Raw genomic sequence first — 15,943 nt, 5'->3', positions numbered from 1 at the left:
ATATATTTGTATCTCCAAAACACACCACTCTGGTTCAAGAGAAGTAAGAGGCCCTACGGGGGTCTGGTCAGAAGCCTTTAATGGGACACTTCAGGCATAATGCATTTTGGTGCTCCTGCGCATTCCTCAGATGCCTCTGCAAACATGGCACAATTCCACCCACACCTTAATCAACTTCCTGCTGTGCTCCCATTGGATAAGTAGGTCCACCCCATGATCACCTGACAACACGCACACTGTAGTTCGTAGCTGCATACTACAAGTCCCAGAAGTCACCAAAATGGAATGGGCTGTTTTTGGGGGGGAAATAATCAACTGGAATAGTCCTGATGTTAGGGGCTAAGTGTGCGATGTCCAGATGGGACCTTGTTGTGGGAAAAATTGTCCTCTGTCTTCCTTGGGTCCCCGCTGACGTTCCTAGCCCATCGTGAAGACAGCAGGCGGGATGGGATGCAATGATTCCCGCCTCCTCGTGAAGTCACGAGCTGTTCATGGCAGAAGCCCTGTCCCGCGTCAACATTTCAAGGCAGGCCGGAGTTACCAAATCCTTGGTTGTAGTCAAAAAGCATATATATATATATATATATATATATATATATATATATATATATATATATATATATATATATATGTATATATATATATGTATATATGTATATATATGTATATATGTACAGAATCACTCCAGCAAGTATATATATAAATAAATACCCCACTGGCTGTTGCTAGTAGGTAGTTATAGTCCGGACCAGGGTTTCCATAGTAAAAGCTTTTTTTGACTTGCCTATACCTTTGGCACCTTGTGACGAATTTTCACAAAACTTTCACACACAAAATGTATCCTGGTGATTCTTGCTGCACTTGGAAAGTTTCGGGGAAATCCATCAAGCAATGGCCGAGAAAAAGGGGAGAGGTTTAAAAAAAAAAGTGTTTCCCATGTTAATTCCCGTTGTACCTTTAAACACGATTACAGCCTGAACCGCCAGCAAAAATGTAGATTGGGTTACGCAGATCACGCTTGTAGTGTAAATCCATTCAGTAGTTTGTGAGAAATTAAAGGAAATCCAAATTTGTTTATGTACGATTGTGGCTAATTCGCAAATATTACCAAGCTTGTGCAGAGATCTGCAGAGTTCTGATTGGCTGCCAACACCTCAACAAGGAGTGTTTGCCAGCCAGCCATCTTTGGACTTTGCATCAACTGAGTCCCTCCAAAAAAACAGGAAAACCTATAAAATGGGGCAGGGTAGGAATTCCCTGACCCCTTAGCTCTGGTATTGGGGTCCCTAGAGGAATTCCTAAAAAAAAAAAAAGAAATTGCAGAAAAATCGAGATGAATTTGTGGCAATAAAATAAAACAAGTGCATGCTCCTGCGCTTTTTGTTATAATTGTAGCCCCTGGGTGGGCCAGGTCCCGGGGGCATGCAGGCTTTGATAAAAAAAATGGAGGGGGAGCACGGAGCCCCCTCGAAAGACTTAAAAATGCCTTGGTGACCACCACCACCCGGGGGATACATATTTAAAAAGATATGGGAGGGGTGGCGTGGGCAGAGTAAGTGATGAAACTATTGCTTCTGCTTGCATAGAGCTGCAATTCCAGCAGCTCCATGCTTGCAGCAGCAATGCTGCCTCCCGCAGGAGGTGGGGAGCCACTGGGACTTCGTAGGCCTTGAGGCTCCCTCTGCAGTCCTCATGTTGCACACAAGGGTGCCCTGGGTGAGCTCCAGGGCACCCAAAAGACATGGCCGGCAATCGGGGATGGAGTCCCCTGGGTGGAAATCGGCCCGGGAAGGGACGCTGGCATTCCCCCTCCCTCTTTGAAATTAAGGTGGCCCAAGAGTTGGACTGGGGTCAAAAGTAGGCCTGGGCACAAAAACAAAGTGGCCAAGATTTGCGGATTGCTCCTTTTCTCAAAACACTGCTTCATTGTTTTAAGATGAAGAGGAGGGGGGTTTCTCTAAAAGAGCCATTTTTTCCTAACTTCATGGAGATTGAAAAAAATGCAAATGTTGCCATGACTAATTTTGCACTGATTAGTTTTCAATGGTGACCCACACCTGAAAAATAAGTAAGGCCCCTTCTGCTTAGGCCCCCTGCTCAATCTGCATTCACTAATGGGCCAAGCCCAGCAAGAGGCTAGGAATGGCACCTTCACTCAGTTGGTAAAAGGGAGGTAAAGGAAGGCCATCTACCTCAGGAAAAGGCCGATTGGGCCCTCACTTGGCCGCTGGTTGCATCTGAACAGCACAGACAGAACCCAAATCAGCAACCACGCTTGCCAATAAAAGCAGCCCACAGCTGCAACTCAGATACTGGCCCATTGCCCGAGTGCCCACATTACCAATCCGACCCGGGGAGGACCTCCTCCTCCAATTTAGAGCAAGAAAAAGGAAAAGCAAATGGCAGGAAAATAAGCTGAAAAGGCAAAACAGAGGGCAGATAAACGACTAGAAAAGGCAAAACAGAGGGCAGGAAATTAGCAGGAAATGCTAATTAAAGACAGAAAAACTAGTAGGAAAGGCAAAACAGAGGGCATAAAAACAAGCACAAAACAGAGGTTAGAAAAACGAGCAGGAATGGCAAAACAGAGCTGAAGAGGGCAAAACAGAGAACACTAATACACTCACTTGGGAGTGAGTGTAGAAGTGAGTGTATGAGTGCTCAACTCACAAATTCACTCAGACTCATGCACCCACTCAGACTCATGCACCCACTCAGACTCATGCACCCACTCAGACTCATGCACCCACTCAGACTCATGCACCCACTCAGACTCATGCACCCACTCAGAGACTCGTGCACCCACTCAGACAATTGCAGACCCACCCACTCACTCACAGACCCACTTACTCACAGACACACTTCGAGGCTCATGCACACACTCACAGACCTAGTAAGAAACTCAGTCACTAACCCACAGACCCACTGAGATACTCAAGCACGCACTCACACACCCACATAAGAGACTCACACACCGACTTTCACACTCACTCACAGACTTACACACTCACTAAGACTCACACACTCACTAAGACTCACACACTCACAGACCCACTCAGACTCGCGCACCCACTTGCAGACCCACTCAGAGACTCACACGCTCTCTCACACACTCACTGAGACACTCATGCACTTACTTACACAGAGGTTAGAATTAGAAAATGTTTTTTTAAAACCTTGAAAATTCAGTTAAAAAACAAAGGGTTCAGGGATGTTATAGTTAGTAAATAGAGTTCTAAAATATTTAGATATTCAGTGAAAAAATCAAAGGTTACAGGAACATAATAGTTAGGAAATAGAATAAAAAACATGTATACATTCACTGAAAAAACCTAAGGCTACAGTGGAGTTACATTTGCACTCCGATTTAACTCCTACAAAACCAGTGAAATTCAGCAGTTATAGTTATCTGACCTAACAATAGCTTATGACCCTGCAATGCACTGCTTATGACCTTACATATTACACCACTCATGACATGGTCAGAGACCTCAATGATGACATCTCAAATAACATCACTTATTACATCATCCACAGAACCACTCGTATACCAACTCACACCCCCATACAACCGTATATATCCACTCCCACACAACCCCTCACAGATCCATGCCAGTACTCTAACAACCAATCACTTCTCCATAGAGCCACTCACACATCCACTCTCATACTGCCACTCACACACCCACTGACTCACCCACTAACTCACCCATACAGCCACTCATGCACCCACTCACACATCTAATCAAACAGACATACAGACACATACACACATACTCATGCACCATTGCAGCCACTCACACCCACTCAATAACCCATACAACTCACACAGCCACTCACTGACCCATACAGGTACTCACAAACCCACACACTCATCCATGCAGGTACTCACAAACCCACACACTCACCCATGCAGCTATTCACACCCCAATTCACTTACCCATACAGCCACCCACTCACCATTGCAATCACTCTCACACCCACAGAACAACTTACATACCCATTCACACAATCCATACAACCACTCACGTTTACAGCCACTAACTCAGACATTCACTCTCCAATACAGCCACGCACACCCACTCACCAATGCACACACAAACAGCTACTCACTCCCCCATGCAGTCACTCACACACCCACTCACACATATATGCAGCCACTCACTCACCCAATACAGCCACTCAGATACCCACTCACTTTCCAGTACAATGTCAGGGAAGACCATTCTTTCCTCAGGATCTGCACGAGACATTACAAGGTCCACCTAAACTTAGGGTGACAAAGCGGGGGAAGCGTGTAAGAACTGCTGAGAAGGAGATCTGAAAAGCAAAAAGTTAAGCACAAAGAAAAACAACATTCAATCTGTGGCTCAGTAGTTTCATACCGACATTGAACTCAGGTTAGTAATGGGTTACACTAATGACTGGAAAGCTTATCTCTGTAGTTCTATGCATGCAAACGAGGTCTTTGCATTGCAAACCCAACTCTTGGTAGCTCAATGCAATCAAATTAGTTCTTTGAACTTCAAACTCAAATAAGATGAACTCAGTCTACTCATGAGTTCTCTATGTACTGAACTGAGCTCTTAATATCAGATATAATTGGCCTAGCTCCGAGACTTCACATTCTTTCACAGACATCTCTAAAATAACACAATACTCCAAATAAGCAGAAGGCTCGATCTCTTGCATATACGTAGTGTTCATGAACTAATCGGTACAACACAAAAATCCATATATGATGGATCATAGGAACATAGCCAGGGACAGTTTTTAGGTCTACCCAATTTGGATGCGCCTTATCAGAAAAGAAAGTTTCTTTTCTTGAGTCCCCTCACTCACCCAGGGTTGCCCCTAGGTGACATGCTTCATCATTGGGGCCATCCCAAGCATCTACTGCTTGGGGCGTGCTACGACTTGCGAGGGATACGTATGAGCACTGATTTTGTGACTCTGTGTAGTGCAGTGTATGGGGTAGTGGTGATAGGGGCTAATTAAAAATACCTAACTAGTAAGCTAAAGTTGTATTCATGTTCCTAGTAGGTATGATAAAAAGGGGGTATATACAAGGAAAAATAACTTATGTGGTTATAATCCCTAATATTCCATCAACATGTTTCAAGGTGTCCCCTACACCTCTTCTTCAGGACAACATGAGGGCTAGCCCCATGTGTACCACTCCTGTGAACAAACCTACATTTTGGTGGAAAAAAATGTAGTATGCACACCTATTGTGTGTACATCTCACTTATACATAAGGTTAACGCTGTATCCGCAGTATCTGCATTGTGGAGGAAAAATAGAGATTGCATGTTAATACATAGTACCTGCCCTAAAGGGCAGGTCGTGGTCTTGGGCAATGGCTGATCAATGTAGTTGGTGCCTATAAAGTTTAAAAACAATGGTAAGTGTTCTGGTGCTCCTAAAACAAACAACAACAAACAGTGGTTAATTCTCCACCTGTGTCTCGTTTTGCTGTCTCTGTTCAAAGGATATTGTTGAATAAACATATTGTAAATACACTTGTTTCACTGGACACACTACATGGCACACATCACATGTATCATATAACATTACACCAGTTTGTGCAAAAACCTACTTTTTAAATAGCAGTAATATGCCCCATGATCCGCCTGGGTGGAGGAGCCTGTAGAACCCTGTTGGTGTAATAATAATAATCCCTAGATGGCCGTGGCTTCCCTTGAAAAACGAGTGTTTCAAAATGCGGGTAGAATTAAGTTAAAAACGCGTGGTTCCAATGCTGGCAAAATTTAGTTAAGATGCGGGTATTATACTCCGAACGCAGTTCCTGTTTGGGAACTGATCGGATCATGGGTTGACCGAGAGCCTTCTCGCTCACTCAAAACTACACATCTCTTGCATACAGCTGTATGCACAAAAAACACTGGCAACCACTGATTTGAGCACACCTCTTACAGTGCAGAGCACAGTCTGCTGGGTACAGGTGTTTAGAATCACCCTACACCCACCAGCTGGTATGCGATGGGAGACGACGGCAACCTCTACTCGGCAAGACAATGGCTGTGGCCCCAAAGAAGACCAGAAGCAGCCAAGCAGGACTGGAATGCGAACTAGTCTCGGGAGGACTCTGGAAGAATAGTGAGCACTGAATACAGGGCGTGGCTGAGTTTTATTGAGCTTGCAGTGCCCAAAATGGCTGGCATTGGGACATATTGGAAATCTAGTTAGGACAGACTACACGAGACTGAAGAGGAAAAAAATATTGTAAACAAAGTAAAGTATGCAAGCCTTTAAGGAACAATAATGCATGTGGTCACAATGCTATTACCTTTCTGCAATGTGCATCTAAGTAATATTAAGGAGCAGAAACTTCCCTACAAACCGTGCATAGCTCAGCAGCAGATGCCTGCAAGGGCTGCCTCGTGAGCTTTCTTACACAGAGTCTTGGCGCATGTGGGTAAAGGCTATTGGGGCAAAAACAGTCAAGCTGCTGGCACAGGGATGCATAAGGCAAGCCCTAGACAGTGCTCCTTTCTAGTTCTGACATACGGCCACTCGTTCACCCATACAAATGCTCACATACCCACTCATAAATCCATACAGCCACTCACACACCCATACAGCCACTCACACACCCATACAGCCACTCAGACATCCACTGAACGCTGATACAGTTACACAGCCACTCAGATGAGATATTTTAGAAATAGTATTGCTAATTAGCGCTTTTCACGCGTAGCGCCGCTGTAACTGATTGGCATAATTAGCGCGACCTTGCTCAGGCTGTTGTGCTCATTTTTCTTGTGTCTGAATCGCTGAGGCTGTTGTGCATTTATTTCATTTAACTGCTCACTCAACGCATTTGTGTATTTGCTGCCCCTGTCTGGCTTTCCCTTTGACCCTCCATTTTGTTGTTGGTATCCCCTGGCCCGCCCCTCATCCACACTACCGCCTCCCTGCTGCCCCTCCCACGCTCCGCCCCCTCCACTCTCCATTTATGTCAGATGTCCACACGTGCAGCGTCCGCGCCGAAGGTGCGCCAAAGGTAAGCCCGTCTACGCCCGTCCGCGCCTGGACCGCGCCCAGCGCCAGACCCCCTGGCCCTCGTCCCACCCACCCCACCCGCATTACATACGACGCCACCACCCTCTTAGCCCTAAACCCCGGCCGTCTCCCCAACTGCATCCAAGCCGCTCCTGGACACACCCATGGACCCTTCTCTTGCAACTCCTGCAAGTTCGACGGCACCAAGAACAACTCCTCATCCTCTAACACCAAACAGATATCTGACACCAACCACCTAAAATGCATCCTGCTCAACACCCGCTCGGTCCACAGACACGCCATCGACCTCTGGAACCTACTAGACACCATTTCTCCCGACGTCGCCTTCCTAACAGAAACATGGATGAACGCCTCATCAGCCCCAGACATCACCATTGCCATCCCGGAAGGATACAAGATCATCCGTAAGGACCGCACCGACCAAACAGGAGGAGGCATCGCTATCGTCCATAAGAACTCCATCCGCATCTCAACTAGCTCAGACGTCAACCTTGCCAGCGCCGAACACCTTCACTTCCAGATCCACACCGACCCCAAGACCACACTCAGAGGCACCCTCCTCTACCGACCTCCAGGACCCCGTGCACAATTCAGCGACGACATCACTGACTTTATCACCCCACACGCCCTCCCCTCCGAGGAATACATTCTATTGGGAGACCTCAACTTTCACCTGGAAAAGAGCAATGACAGCAACGCCACCACCCTTCTGGACAATCTCGCCAACCTCGGACTCAAACAACTTGTCACTACCCCCACCCACATCGCAGGTCACACACTCGACCCTATCTTCACCTCCAGCAAACATGTCTCCTTCAGTCACACCACAACTCTCCATTGGACGGACCACAGCTGCATTCACTTTATCTACAATAAGACCACAACTCACAACCATCCTCAACCTACTTTGCGAAGAAACTGGAACAAAATCCCCATCGACCAGATCTCCTCATCGCTTCTTCAAAACCCTCCTGCCCACTCCTCAAACCCCGACCAAGCAGCCATTAACCTCACCCAATGGCTATCCAACAGCGCCGACATCCTAGCACCGTTGAAAAAACGTCAAATCAAACTAGGCAGCAAAAACGCCTCCTGGTTCAACGATGATCTTAAGAAATCGAAGAAACTCTGTCGCTCCCTCGAGAAGGCCTGGAAAAAAGACCCAAACACCAGCACCAGGGACGCCTTCAAAAACGCCACCCGCATACAACACCAACTAATCCGATCTGCCAAGAAAGCCGCATTCAAAGACCGACTAGATAACGCCCACAACAGCAAGGAATTATTCAACATCGTCAAAGAATTTACCAACCCCTCAGCCAGCTCCAACGACATCACCCCCTCTCAAGCCCTCTGCGACTCCCTAGCTTCGTTCTTCCACAACAAAATCGCAGACATCCACAACAGCTTCGACAACCGACCCGGAGACCAACCCACCCAACATTCTGCAGGACCTTCACCCCCCTTGAACATCCTTAATGACTGGAACCCAATCTCCACTGAGGACACCATCCACCTGATGAACTCCATCCACTCACCCATGCCTCCACCACATCTTCAACAAAGCAGACTCCATCATAGCACCACACCTCCGAGACGTCATCAACTGCTCCCTCAACTCCGCCACCTTCCCGGAAAGCTGGAAACACGCAGAACTTAGCGCACTTATGAAAAAACCCACAGCTGACCCCACCGAACTCAAAAACTACCGCCCCATCTCGCTCCTTCCATTCCCAGCCAAAGTCATTAAGAAAGCTGTCAACAACCAGCTCGCCGCCTTCCTCGAAACCAACAAATCCCTCGACTCCTCACAGTATGGCTTCCGAGCCAAACACAGCACGGAGACCGTCCCTCATCGCAGCAACAGACGACATTCGAACTCTACTGGACAATGGAGACACAGTCGCCCTCATCCTCCTCGACCTCTCCGCAGCCTTCGACACAGTCTGCCATAGCACCCTTCTACAGTGCCTCAGAAACATCGGAATCCTAGGAAAAGCACTGGAATGGATCACCTCGTTCCTCACCGGAAGAACCCAGAGAGTCCGCCTCCCACCATTCAAGTCAGAGGCCACTGAAGTCATCTGCGGCGTACCACAAGGATCCTCACTCAGCCCCACCCTCTTCAACGTATACATGAGCCCCCTCGCGGCCATCGCACGCCAACACAACCTCAACATCTCCTACGCTGACTACACTCAACTGATCCTCTCACTCACCAAAGACCCTAACACCGCCAAAACCAACCTACATGAAAGAAGTAGCCGAGTGGATGAAGCACAGCCGTCTGAAACTGAACTCAGACAAAACAGAAGTCCTTATTTTAGGTACCTCCCCCTCCGCCTGGGATGACTCTTGGTGGCCAGAGGCCCTTGGAAAAGCACCCATCCCGACGGACCACACACGGAACCTGGGCGTCATCCTGGACTCCTCACTCTCTATGAACAGACAAGTCAACGCCGTTTCATCATCTTGCTTCAACATTCTTTGCATGCTCAAAAAAACATTTCGCTGGATCCCCACCGAAACCAGAAAAACGGTCACCCATGCACTGGTTACAAGCCGCCTGGACTACGGAAACACCCTATACGCCGGTACCACCGCAAAACTCCAGAAAATACTCCAACGCATCCAGAACGCATCAGCCAGATTCATACTAGACATCCCGCGTAAAGACCACATCTCTAGTCACCTGAAAAACCTCCACTGGCTCCCCGTCAATAAGAGGATTACTTTCCGCCTCCTAACCCACGCACACAAAGCACTTTACGAACTTGGACCCGAATGCCTCAACACACGACTCTCCTTCTACACCCCTTCCCGCCAGCTATGATCCTCCAACGAAGCCCTTGCTACCGTACCTCGCATCAACAAAACAACCATGGGAGGTAGATCCTTCTCCTACCTGGCAGCTAAAACCTGGAACTCACTCCCCACTCACCTTCGTCTCACTCAGAACCACCTAGCATTCAGAAAGCAACTTAAAACTTGGATATTCGACAAGTAATTCCCCACCCTTCTTCAAGCGCCTTGAGACCCTCTGGGTATGTAGCGCGCTATATAAATCTTTTGACTTTACAATGCACTGCTTATGTCAAGTCAAAAGTCAAGGTGTAAGTTATAGTGAGCTCACGTAACTATGACTGCTGAATTTTGCTGGTTTTGTGTGAAGGAAATCTGAACCTAACTAACATCCCTGTAACCTTTGGTTTTGTACATATATATGTTCACTGAAAAAAACCAAAGGTCACAGTGATATTCTAGTTCGGCTCAAATTTCAGCTTTAGGCTGGACGGGTATTATGTTGGACTTGCCCCTTTTTGCAGGGCTATCCCCAAACATTTTGCTTCTTCCTTCAATATTTTTTCCTGACCTGTTTTTTGGCTTTAGGACTTTGAGCACTTTGCTACTGCTGACGAGTGTCAAAGTGAAAGTGTTCCCTGTGTAAATTGGTATTACAATTGGTTCTCCCTGATTGACATATTTGATTTACTGGTAATTCCTTAGTAAAGTACACTGAGTGTGCCAGGGCCTGTAATTCAAATACTAATAGTGGGCCACACGAGTAGCCATGAAAGGTATCTCAGACCTCTCGTTGCAGTGTCTGTGCGCTGTTTGTGAATTGCCATGTCAATCTGGAAAGGGCACACACTTGCTAGGCTCTAACCTTCCATTTTCCTACATGTAAGACACCACTATGATAGGCCCAATGTACCCCCATGGGCAGGGTGCAGTGTATGCGAAAGGTAGGGAATGTACTGGTGTGTGTGACATGTCCTGAGAAATTAATACGGCCAATCTCGTTTTTCACTATTGAAAGGCTATCTTGCCCCATAGGATAACATGGGAAATGCTTTGTAACATCTTACAAGTATAACTTCCCATTGGGACAAGATGGAGAAATAAAGTTTAGGCTCCCTGAACTCAGAATTTAATAACACTTATGTTAGTAAAGATGGTTTTTAAGTTGTGTCTTTGAAAATGCCCATGAGGCACAGGGTCAAGGCTGATTTGCAAATGGCCATGTCTGAACTGGGGTGGTGTGGAGTGCAAAAAAACGATGGATTTAGGCCCAGATCTCTGTACTGGGGTGAATGTATGACATTGTTCTGCATTCTGTCCATCAACTGTTGTTTTTGCCCTTTTAAAAGTAGGCATTCTCTTGTTTAACCATTCTGTGTATCTCACCTGTTTGTGTATTGACTGTCTGGTTTTGGAGTGACAGAGACTGGGGATGTGCATTCACTGTAGACTGCCACTGGGAGGGTGAGGTGTGCCTGGTCCTTCCTGGATGACTTAGAGCTGAGTTGAATAGACCTTGGCTGAATTTATAGTAGTGGAAGGAGATTTCTTTGCACCTCAATAGGACCTGTCTCCCTTGCACAATGCTGTCTCCACCCTCTGTGGTCATACTGCACCAGTGTGGGCAGAACTGGTTTGGACTGGGTTCAGAGACCCTTGCACAAAGAAAACAAAGACATTTTGGGGTATTAGTATTAGACCTAAAACCCCAGAACTTTAGACTGCTTCTGGACTCAAGAGGAACTTCTGCCAAGGAGAAAAGCTGAAGATCTGTGAAGAGGAGTACTGCCCCTTTGCTGTGTTGGGTTGGCCTGCAGTTGCTTTTCCTGCGAAGGAGAAGGCAAAGACTGGAACTTTGCTTTGAACCTGCTTGAATCAAATCTCCAAGGGCCTGAAGTGTGCTGGCCTCCTGTTATGAAATCTGAGGGGCACAAAGACATCACCCCAGCTCCACTGCACCCTCTTGCTGAGAGTTCTGAGCTTCCAGGAGTTGTCTATTCCAGTATGGGGCCTCTGAACGTTGTTCATGCTTTTGGGAGCTAGAAGAAATCTAAAAGAAGGAAGAAAACCGGTTTCTGACGCCATCAGCGATGGCGACCTGCACTGAGGCCCAAGGCACCGCTTGTGAAGTGAACGCAGCACCACCCGGCCTGCACCGCTGCTCTAACGGCTTCAGTTATCGGCCATGCTAGACGCCAGCGCTTGAACCGATTCCGTCTTTGCCAGCGTCAGCATCCTGTTATCACACCACTGATAACCGCATAGGGGGACTTCACAAACTCACCGACTTTGCATCGTCACCGGAACCGATGCCCCACCGCCGACGCAACCGTCTTCCCCTATCCTGGACTCGACACGTCATCTCCTCATGGACACAATGCCTTGCCTCCCCCATGGCAGCCAGGGAGCCGGCCTCGACCTCAGTACAGATGCCTCACTTCCATGATGCCGTGCATAGTCATAGTGTTAGTGTAAAAGGTACTGTTTGTTTAGAAGTCCGTGTGACTCTGTGCCCGAAGCTGCGCTCCTCGCGGTCAGCGCCGTACTTTGGATTTATTGCTGTCAGGACGTGGCAATAGCACTAGGTGGAGCTATTTGTTTTCTGCAACCTTTATTTTTCAATAACTGTTGTAAAGTAATATCTTGTTACCTGTATGTTAGATTTGTATCGTTTTGGTCTTGTTGAGTTTAGTTAGACACTTTATTATTCAAAACTGGTGTAGTGTCCATTTCTGGTGTATTACTGTGTGTTTTCGGTACAAATACTTTACAAATTGCCTTTGAGATAAGCCTGTCTGCTAATGCCAATCTACCCAGGGGGTGAGCAGGGGTTATCCAAAGTGTGTGTCCCCCTTATCCTGACTAGAAGCAAGGGTCCCTATTTTGGCAAAGGTACTGACCTCTGCCAACTAGAGCCAGTCAGTCAGGGTGAGGAAGGTCTGGAACTCAGTGATAGTAACCTTATGATGAGTAGACTGTAAAAATATGTGCTTGTTAACGTACAGCTTTGATACCTGCGACCCAAAGAGAGGTTCCATAAAATATAATTTCACGCTCAGCTGCTTTTCTATTTTCCCTAGTGTACTGCACCTGGTTTTTTGTCGCTGGGCACCCCAACCCAAAGACAACGCCGACATGTCTGGCACCCCACATGCTCAGGAGAACTAGAGGTACACAGTTTGGGATACGCAAAGGAAAATGAAAGGATTTGCCATGTTTTGAAAAGCAAGATGCTAAAACAAACCGCCATGTTACGTCCAGTGTTTTCTACCAGGCAGTCAGGGCTAGAGGTCTATCTTACACCAACGGATTCCTATGGTATTACATGATTATAAAATACATCGTTCTTATACTTCTCTTATAGTCCTGGGTTGTTGTCAAATGGTCAGTCTACTGCAAACCCTGATTCTAAGACAATTTAGCGCTACACAGGGCAATACGTTATTGGTTAGTGCTCTGCACTTTATTTCTCCAGTTGAGAAATGCAACAAAATATCAAGCACATGAAAACCTCTTCAAATTTGTCATTATATCCTCATAGCCCTGAATGTTTCAAAGGAACAAAATATAGTTTATATTATTGCACAAAGAAACCAGGATGGAGCTTGTGTTTAAACGATGTAACGCAAATGTTTTTTCAAAGTAATTCTCTGTCACAGAAGTGCCTAACCACTTTGAAAGTGAAAGGGCTAAGCAACAATGACTGGTTCATTGGTTTTAGTAGTCCTGTGGTTTGATTTTTACTTATATTCTTATATTATCATGGAGAGTGCTTTATTTCACTCCAGTGTTTCCAGCGATGAAAAACAATCTATTGGCATCTGTTAGGAAGTGCTGGGAAGTGAGTCATTTGAACAAATGTATAGTTTGACATATTCCTCAACATTCCTGCCATGGTTGCTGTCCTGTTGCTATGCGTCCTAGCTGTACTACACATGACAATATTCTTCCAAGAATATTCAAGAGCTTGAGCTAAGTCATTAAAGCTCAGCCATCTGCTATAGAATACTGTATTCAGTGGGTACATCGTGTGTGCCAGTTTGAAGCATCTTTGAAAGGTTGGATAAATAATATATTTTTCCCAAAATGTAAGTGCAATGGATCTGTCAAGGTTAGATGTATGTTTGTGTCATTATGCCTTATTATAATTCCTTTTCAGCATGAATACGAGAAGTTATTCTTCAGAACCGCATGTTTAGTACAATTTACATGTTGCTGCCACATCATTATTATGTTGTATTGTTTGATAGGTGACAAAAACACTTACATATTTAAAAACTAAAAGAACAATTTGAATCCAATGTACGTTTGGTAAAATGAAAATTTGAATAATCAGTAAATTCAATTGATTAATATTTTACTGTATTGACATATAGTGTTGCCTAAAGCTACTAGCTAAAAGTTTTAAACTAGTGTTAAATGGTAAACAGGAGCAGAATTGTGTGTGACGAATGCCACACTTTATTCAAGCTGTTTTTCCACGATAGAAGACGAGCCTGTCTTCCCTGTCATCCTCCCTCTGGAGCCACAAATTACCTGTGCTGAACTGCTCTCTTATTTTTTATTTTTAAGTGATATTCTTCTTCTCCAGGTCTGCTGCTCAGTGTTGCAGCATCCAACGATAATTCTGTGATGTGATTCATAAACTTTTTAGTGCATCTTCGGTGTGCAAAAATGTTTCTCGAAGGTTTACCTCTACGGATCCCGATTTCACCCATAGATAGAGCTTTTTACCATAGAAATTCCGTGAGCATGGCGGATTTTCCCAATTCTTGGTTTACGGGTGGGGGAGTTGAAACTTTATGGCATTCACATTCATTCTATACGTTTTGTTTTCACCCAATTTTAGGAAAGAGATTCCTAAAAGGTTGTAGATGGGGTCGGCTTTAGCCCTGCTGGCGCTCAGTGTGACAATTTTTTTTGCATCCATCCCACCCCCATGACTTCCTGCTCCACTGATTACCTCACTACCGCCCTCCACCAGTGCCCCTAATCTCTCCGTAAAGGTATTTCGACCCTAACTAACTCGTGTCAGGAATATGTTTTTCCCGAGAGGACAAAACTTTAACGTGCTATAAACACTCTCTTCGTATTGTCCAAACTGTGGTCAAGTGCAGTAATAAGCATGGACATCCCCAATTTGATGAAAAGATGACAATGTAACCAGTGGAAAAGGCTACACATTTACAAGTGGGCTGACATTTTACACCTGTAACTCGATCATTTGCAGTGCGTTGCTGCGTGGGGTTATTGAAGGCAATGAATTTATGTAACCTATGTAAACATTTGAGATATTTGGGAAGCGAATGGAAAATAGAATTCTTCGTGGAGCTCTCGTAGCACTCAGTGGGGAGTTAGTTTAGCTGCGAATGTAAAAGGGAGGAGTGTGCTAGCCGGTGTTAGAGGCAAAAAAGAGATTGGCCCGATACATACCCGTTTCTTTAGTTTTGCAAAATAATCTAGTCCCCTTTTTTTTCTTTATTCTTTTGCTGCTACAAATGAATTCAGGGGAAATATTTTAGACTAAATATATAGCCTACAAACAGTGTTTTCAAAACAACAGAATTTTTTAATGCTGTGTTGAACAGCTGAACAGGGTTACAAGATTACTGAATTTTAAAGGTCTTTGTCCAAAATATTGTTTCTTAACAGTTATCGAAAGACTCTGTTAAGACATGAACAGGAGGCCCATGATGGCGTCAAAGTGTGAAGCTGCAAAAACGACTGAACGTGTTCTGGTACTAATTGGAAGCGAACCGTACAACCAAAAAACTGAAATTCTTCACAGTTACAAACTATCGAAACAATGATATGTTGTGCTGAAGTTCGCTGTTTTTTGATCCATTCATATTGGCCGTAATTTCTGCTTATGAACTAAATATATCTTGATTTTGTGTTTATTTTACCCTGTGGCTCCTCGCGGCCCTGCATTAGAACGCTCTACGCAATCAACTACCAAAACAAACAAGGTAAATAGCAGGGGAAGAATGAGACACACGTATCAACATAACCCCTAAACCGCTAAGGCTTTTTCACCCCCAGTGCTAAGCTCTTTTTTTAAAATGTTTGTTGATGTTTCCTGCCGAACGTTTAT

General features: G+C 45.5%; 1 protein-coding gene across 1 annotated transcript in view; it reads left to right on the top strand.

Moving 5' to 3' along the window:
- Positions 1–15,943, top strand: part of JPH1 (junctophilin 1) — a 588,508-nt gene that overhangs the window by 321,704 nt on the left and 250,861 nt on the right. The gene's annotated exons all lie outside the window — the stretch shown is intronic.

The sequence above is a fragment of the Lissotriton vulgaris genome, chromosome 4_1 (assembly GCF_964263255.1).
Source record: "Lissotriton vulgaris chromosome 4_1, aLisVul1.2, whole genome shotgun sequence".
NCBI classification, from domain to species: Eukaryota; Metazoa; Chordata; class Amphibia; order Caudata; family Salamandridae; genus Lissotriton; species Lissotriton vulgaris.
This window is presented reverse-complemented; position numbering and strand designations above follow the sequence as displayed.